The 7,646-nt window shown below is 48.0% G+C and overlaps 1 long non-coding RNA gene across 2 annotated transcripts; it reads left to right on the forward strand.

Moving 5' to 3' along the window:
- The first annotated feature begins 311 nt into the window (after positions 1-311).
- Positions 312-7,412, forward strand: LOC124227720 (uncharacterized). 2 transcript variants are annotated; one of them, XR_006885527.1, is made up of 3 exons: positions 312-6,060; positions 6,178-6,378; positions 7,220-7,412. It is a non-coding gene; the product is annotated as an uncharacterized LOC124227720 (long non-coding RNA). The 2 variants fall into 2 exon arrangements; XR_006885526.1 differs by having other exon boundaries at positions 314-5,895.
- The last annotated feature ends 234 nt before the right edge of the window (positions 7,413-7,646 follow it).

The following is a 7,646-nucleotide window of genomic DNA, read 5'->3' on the forward strand; positions in this document are numbered from 1 at the left end:
CAGCCAATGATGAGGATCAACGCTGCCCAGGGAGAGAAGCCCAAGGCGTCCTGCCCTACATACCAATCTATATCATCCTCTGGGAAGCATAGGATATCCTGCCCTGATCCACTTGATTCTTATCTAAAGTTATAGGATCACCCAATAACTAGACCCCACCTACACTGATAGCATTCTAATGACTTCTTTATATGATCTTTCCTTTTTCTTGTAAAGAGATAACTCACATATCTATGCCTTATAAATTTAGCCCTACCCTCAACCCATGTTTGCAGCTCTTCACTGCCCATGGGTCCTGTCCCCATGCTTCTCCATGCTATTCCCTGAATAAAGGAGCACTCCTGCCAGACCTTGAGAGTCCAAGAAATCTTTCTTTCCACTCCTTGGCTCACCAAGCCCGCATCAGCCAGCTCTTGTCTTGGAGTGTCAGCTGATATTGAAATGGAAAGAACCCATGTTTAACATTCTGTTTTGCACAAACAGAATAAAGAGGCAGACAGCATGCACATCAGTCTTGTTAGAGGCATCTTGAGGAGAGAGGATGAGGATGGGAGTCTGGATAGGAGGATCTTTAGGGTTCCTTCCAATCAAAGAGATTCCATGGCAGGCTGGTAGGGAGTACAAGTATTGGAGACACTCCTTGATGATGATGTTGGGCAGACGAGACAGCCATGAAGCGTGATAGTAGTTGACTCTCGCAAATGCTCTCGATACTAACAAATGCATTACAATAAGCGTGAATAATCAGGCGTTGAGTTGCTTGAAACCAGCTTTACATCTCAGAGAACAGAGAAGAATCAGCTCACTGTGGCCGTTTCTGAGAGGAAGCAGATGTAAACTGAACCTGGTGTTCAGAAAGGGGAGACGCCTCGCTTCCCGCCTCCACAGGCTGTCCTCCCGGGCTCTGCACTTACTTGTCCCCCCAAATGCCACCTTGCCAGGAAGTCATTCCCCATCCGTGTCGCTGGAGGTAAACCTGTCATCTCTCAACCCTGTTGCATTTTATCTAAACTCCTGTTTTGCCCTGGCCCGTGGAGGGAAACACACACATTGTCACAATTATTATTTCCAAACCGCTGAGTCAAGCTGTTGGTTGAGTGGGGCTTAGAGCTGGGTTTCTGGGTTTCGACTACAGGGCTCTCTCCAGCTCCTCCTCTCTGTCCTCCCAGGCCTTTCCCAGGCACCAGGAGCCTGGAAAGCACTTTGCTGGATATTCAATCCTGCTGGCATTTGTGACAGGGGACGTGTGCCCAGATCCATCTTGCGTGTTTCCAACTCGGAGCCCCCTGGAAGGGAGGTGCTCCCCAGAGACGAGGAGAGCGGCCACAGAAAGCTGAACTCCCCGTGCTGGTCCTGCTGAGGGGGGCTGGTCCTCTCGTCCCGGCCAACCTCCCTTCTGCGTGTCTTTAATGAGCATTTGGCTTGCATTTGGATCAGACCAGGGCTTGGGTGACGGGCATGGAGATGAACTCCTGAGTTAGCTCTCTAAGAGGAAAGTAAAGGCCTGGCCATGGGCTTGATGGGAGTCTCACTTCTCTGCCAACATTATGTAGAGAAAAGGGCAGTTGTGCTGAATTACTGCATTTTTATGTAGCGTCTGTTCAAATCCTCTTATTTTACAAGATGGAAACCAAGTCTCGGACAGTGGCAATGATGCCCAGGTTCATGCATCTGGTTTAGCAGTCGGTGTGGCCACCACTTGGCCATGCAGAGCCACCTCTGCCCAAGTGCCACCTCATCGGGGGAGAGTGCCCCACCCGTCTAGGCTGAGATAGATGCTCTGCATGTACTGAGGCCACTGCACTCATCCTTTGACTGTGGGAGTCCTTCCCACTAGGCCGTATGTCCCTGGAGGGTCAGGACCACATACTTATCATCCCTGGGTCACCAGGAGAGGGCCCACAGGGATCCCATTGTGGGGTGGGGCGCTGGCATCAGGACTGGCTTTTCCACAGGAAGTCAGACCAGCTCTGCCTGCTGAGGTCTCCTCTCCCCCTTCCCACAGTGAGCCTCGGAGGTGAGCAGTTTCTTCTGAGGGTGCCACCCCGCTCTCCCAGGAGGGCAGCCCTGCCACGGGGCAGCCGGGGTTTCTGACCAGTGTCCCAACGCAAAAGAAAACTGTCTAGAACACTGCTGTCCAGTCGAAAAGTCATGTGAAAAAAGGAAAAAAAAACAACAGGTGAAATTAATTTCAATAACATTTTAATTCAAGATATCCAAAATATCGTTTTTATATCTAATCAATAGAAACAATTATGAATGAGACTGTTTGCATTCTTTTTTGTACTAAGCGCTCAAAATCCGATACGTATTTTATAGTCACAGCACATCTCAATTGGAACTCTAAATTTTCATTGAAAATTTTAATTTGCATTTCGATTTTCTAAAACTTAATTGAAAAAAAGAGATCCACCTGCCCACGTTGTTCTAAACATACTTAAAGTTTTCCAGTAGCTGAATTAAGTATCTTTTTAAATTTAGATTTATTGAAATAAACTAAAAAGTCCAGTTTCTCTTCACACTAGTCACTAGCACTTCTAGTGCTCAGTGGCCACACGAAGTTTCTAGAAGGTGGCTAGGAGCTAAGGGAAGAGGTGACTGAATCAGGGAAGAAAGCCCCAATGGCTCTAAGGGAAGGTGGCAGCCTCACTCATCATTTCTGTGTCCAAATAGACATTTCACTTATTTTCCTGAAGACTTCAGGGCTGAGGGCAGCTGGCAGCCGTGGGGGGAGGCTGAGCCAGCTTCCAACACAGTCTGCAGTGGGATTTCACTTTGCTCTGTTTTCAGCAGGACTGGGAAGTTTGGACAGCGCTGTCATCGCTGGGGGGACACGGAGGATTGAAATTCTGGGGAGACCCTCCTGGGCCCAGGGACCCCTGAGAATAATTGGAGGCTGGGGAGGCCCCTGGAGCTGACGGAGGGAACAGCGGCTCCCCTACTGGAAGCCAGAGGAACAGCAGTCCTGCCTCGCTGGAGTCAGCAGACAGTCAGAGGGCCGAGGGATGCCACCGTTCAAGAGCAGAAGGCAGGCCTAGGAGTCTGGTGGAGCGTGGTGGGCAGAGGCCAAAGAAAGCCTGGATCCTTTTTGAGCTTCCAAGTCTCAGGACACAGAGGTCCCTGACTCTAGAAGCATAGAAACGTTAGTACAGAAAGGGATCTTCAAAAGTGAGGGTAAAATTATTTAATACAGTTCTGTGGTTTCCAAACCCGCAACAAAAATTAGTTGTTTTTCTCTAGACTGATTCAGCCAACAAATATTTGTTAGGAGTCTGCAATCAGCGTATTCAGAAATATACATTGGTTGGAGATATACAGCTATATCTGGGCACATGTGAAATATACATTTTAAAAAAAATGATGTTATCAAATCCCTTCAGTGGTCTTTTCTAAAATATTTATAACCTGAAAGCAATAATGTACATAGTAAAAAATTCAAACTGAACCAAAAGTTATACAATGGAAAGTAAAAATCCTCTCTTTCTCCCTTGAATGTCTGTTTAAAATGCTCAGAGAGCTTGGCGTATAGTAGCTGTTCAATAAACATTAGTTTGCTACCAATGAATGTTGAAGGTGGACCAGAAAAAACAGCAACAAAAAGTGTTATCAAATGGAAAACCAACTGGGCAGTGCGTGAGGGATGGGGTCAGGGGCCAGAGGTGTGACAGCCAGGTCCACCACTGTTGCTTTTGAATTTGAGAGCTTTAAAGGTTATTTAACCCAGACTCGACCAAATGTTTAGAGAAGGTGTTCTGTGTCACTCTGGGAGCCTCTGTAAGCAGAGAACCCAAGGTCATGAGGCAGACGGCGACATTGCTTTTTGAAATCTGTGGAGGGCAAGTCGGGTATGAGAGCTGGTGTTGGGAGAGACAGACACATCCTCAGAAAAGAGCTGGGTTCTCTCCTGGGCACGTGGTTGAGTGACCAAGGGCCAACACAGTGGATGCTCAGGCTATGGAGGGGGTTACACGGAACTAAAAGACAATCTTTTATCCTTAAGGAGTTTGCATCCGGGGAAGACAGAAGGGTAAACCGCGAACGGATAATGTAATGCGGAGCACCATGCTAGCTGACGGGAGATTTCCTTTAGGTCCAAAGGAGGAGCGAGCGAAGTACCGCCCCGAAGGCCAAATCCAGCCCACCACCGGCGTTTGTAAATAAAATTGCATTGGCCCAGGGCATGCTCATTTGTTCCTGTGGGGTCTGTGGCTGCTTTCGCCCCCTAAAGGCAGAGTTGAGTAGTTGCAAGAGAGACTGGCCCTCAGAAGCTAAAATATTTACTAGCTGGCACTTTAAAGAGAAAGTTTGCCAACCCCTGGTCTAAACGAAGGAACAGTTATTTTCAATAGAGAAGGCTTGTTGGAGTGGCTTCTGGGAAAAAGGCGATGAAGAAAGCGGGTAATTCTGGGCACAAGCAATGGCCGCTCGCCTCCAGGACGGAGCAGCAGGCCAGCCTCAGAAATTCAGCTCTTCCAGCGCCGCCTCACCTCTGAGTTAAAAGGAGTAGGATCAATTTTTCCACATCTAGTAGAAGAGAGAGGATGAAGGAACCGAGGCCTGTAAACGTTTTGAGAATAATATGAGAAAAGCAGCCATTCATCAGAAGACATTATTTCTATTTTACTATTAAATGGATGCTAATTTTCCTTCTTTGACTTTCTTTTTTTCTTCCCAGCCCTGGCTGCCAATTTCCTTCTTCCTGTTGTTCTGCCTTGAAAAACAAAACAAAACAAAACAGAAAACCAGGCATGCCGCCACAAACCACAAAATGTGTTTACTTCAAGCAGTGCATTTTCATTCTTTTGCAAATAGGTTCACAAGATCCAAATAGGTTCAAATAGGTTTTACAAGGTCCAGAATTCAAAAGGTTTCAAGGATGTAAAAAGACAAGCCTCCCTGTTCTTCCTCCTGGAGACAGCCGAGGGTGCCTGTTTCTTGCCCTCTAGAGCCTGCCTGAGATACTTTGGGCAGGTACAAATATTTACAGATACATTATTTTCCCTTCCTTTTAACACAAATGATTATCTCCTATAGATACCGTTTTGCCCTTTGCTTTTTTCCCCTTAGGAATGCCTTTTGGAAAGGGTTTCACATCAATACATACAGAACTTCCCCATTCTCTTTTACTGCTGTCTAGGGTCCCATCACGTAGATGTACCATATTATGTTTAAGGGTTTTAGTGGTAAATAGGGCTGTTGCTCTCCCCTCTTTCCTGCCGGCAATGATCCCTGGGTAGCGTTGCTGGCTTCAGGGGAGGGGTCAATAACAGCAGCTAGGTAGAAGCTCATGATGCTGCTGGCTTTAAAGACCGCCCTTCCTTAGTCCTCTGGAGGTGAGGAGAGGGGGAGAGGGGAGCTGGAGTCCAGCAGGTGCTTGGCTGAGTCCTTCTGCCTGTTTGGCTGCCCCTGGGATTAACCCTGTGGCTGGGATTACCCTTCCTCAGGCTGCTGTGGGAAGAGCACCTGTTATAACCGGAAACTGAAGGTAAGATTATTCTGATGCAGTTGGAGCAGGGAAGTCGGATCAGGTGGTGGTGCTGGCGTTTGGCAGGTGTATTAGCCATGGCTTCTTAATTGACAGTTATAAACACCTACCTCCAACCAGCTTAAGCCAAAAGGAAGGTTTGCGGACTTCTAGAGGCAAACAAGGCAATTCAGGAGTTGTGGCAGACGTTACCAGTTGTTTACCCAATGTGCGTTCCCTCCATCTTCTCCATGTGCACAGTTAAGAAGACTCAGCTCTCCAGACTCCCTGGAGATAGGAGTGGCCTCACGGCCCTTTTCTGAACACTGAGGTGTAAGCAGAAGTGTACGGTGTGGGACTACTGGGAATCCTGACCAAAGGGGACACACTTAGCTGGCTCATGTTTTTCGTCCTTCTTGTCTGGAACGTGGGTAAGATGCCCAGAGAGGCAGCAGTCATCTTGGGAGATGAGAAGGAGAGGCAGCTGACGAGGGTGCTGGGATGAAAAGGGAGGAGGAGCCTGGGGCTTTGCTGTTGTCATGAAGCCAGCAGACCAGATCTCGCCTGTGGCCTGAGAAAAATAAACTCCTACTTGGGTAGGCCAGGAATCGAGCTCTTGTTACGTGCAGTTATGTACAGGCCCAGCCCTGATTCAGTGCAACTGGATTCTGCCATTTGCATAGAGTCAAGTTTCTCTGTCTCTTTCTCTCCAGGTTATTCTCTCAGAACCCTTGATGGGGCAAGGGGCAGGGTACCAGCACCTCTGGAATCCACGCTGATAGCTTCCCACCAGGGGAAAGAGGGAGCTGTACCTCTGACTCCAAATGGGAGGAAAAAGAACCTCCAAGGAAGAATCTGATTGGTGTGGCTTGGAGGGTACTCCTTGACCCAATTACCATGGACAAAAGGATGAGGTAATATGATTGGCCAGGCCTGTGTCACCTAAGCCCACCTGGACAGGGGAGTGAGAGCAATTTGTAAAGGGGGTGGAGGGTATTTTTATTAGGAAGGGAAAGGTGGGCAGGTAGAAGAAAACAATAGATGGCTCTCCAGCAGGCTCTGAAGGTTTAGATGTGTGGAGAGGAGAGAGAAAGGCATTTCAGGGCGTGGTCACCTCCTCCAGGAAGCCTTCTCTGACAGGCTAATTTAGTCACTCCTCTCTCCACCCATTAACTCCCTTGCCCACTCTCACTGTATTACATGTCACTGTATCACTGCCTGTCACCTCCAGGTAGCTCCTCAAAGGTAGGTACTTCCTCTGACTGATCCTGTATCCCTCCCATCGCAAGCATGTAGTGGCCACTCAGTGCTTGGATGAATGAATAAAGGGACAGCAGGAGCAGAGGATGGAATTTGTCTTTGGTTTGGCTGGAATCTTGGGTATGTGATTAAAGAAACAGTAAAGTCTAAGGTTCTTAAGTTGGGTTAGGGCTAGATTGTAGGGGGACTGTGAATGTTAGGCTAAGGAGTTTTGGCTTGTGTTATGGAAATAGGGAGCTATTGAAAGCTTTTGAGCAGGGGCGTGGCGTGACCAGAGCTGCTGTGTTCCTGAGCCTAGATCTTTTTGAGCCCTGGCTGCTGTCTGTCCTTATTTGTCCTCTGGCTTCTCCATGATTCTTCTTGGCCTGGTTCTTCATCTGTCTCAGCTGTCTTTGGTCCATGTGACACACCTCCACCCCCTCCACCCCGCCACCCCCCCCCCCCCCCCACCTCCTTCACTGGTCAGTCCAGGGCTGATTCTCGTTTTCTCTGCAGGTGGAGAGGATGGTTTCCCTGACTGGTGCCAACTGGGAGTCCTTCTGCGTATGAGTCCACCTGAGCAGCTCTTGCCTGCCCTCTCCTGGGCACTGGTGGATACAGCTAGCTGCTCTTCGGGAGCTGGATATAAACTGGTCACAGCCCGGCCTCACGATATGAATTTGTCTTCTTATATCTGCCCCCCAATCTCCTTTAATTCATTAAAATCAGAAGATTTTTTCTGAGTGACTACTGTGTGTCTCTGGTGATAGCTATGTGCAGAAAACACTCTGACTCCGCTGATCGAGACATTTTTCATTGTGAGATCTATGTGCTACATACATGTCAGAACATTAATTTTTGTTAATTTACGTGTCTATCCTATTTATTTGTCTGAACTGAAGTCCTTTTAGTTTGTTTCAGCCATCGAAGAGGTCATGTGTTT

This window comes from Equus quagga, chromosome 16 (genome assembly GCF_021613505.1).
Source record: "Equus quagga isolate Etosha38 chromosome 16, UCLA_HA_Equagga_1.0, whole genome shotgun sequence".
NCBI classification, from domain to species: domain Eukaryota; kingdom Metazoa; phylum Chordata; class Mammalia; order Perissodactyla; family Equidae; genus Equus; species Equus quagga.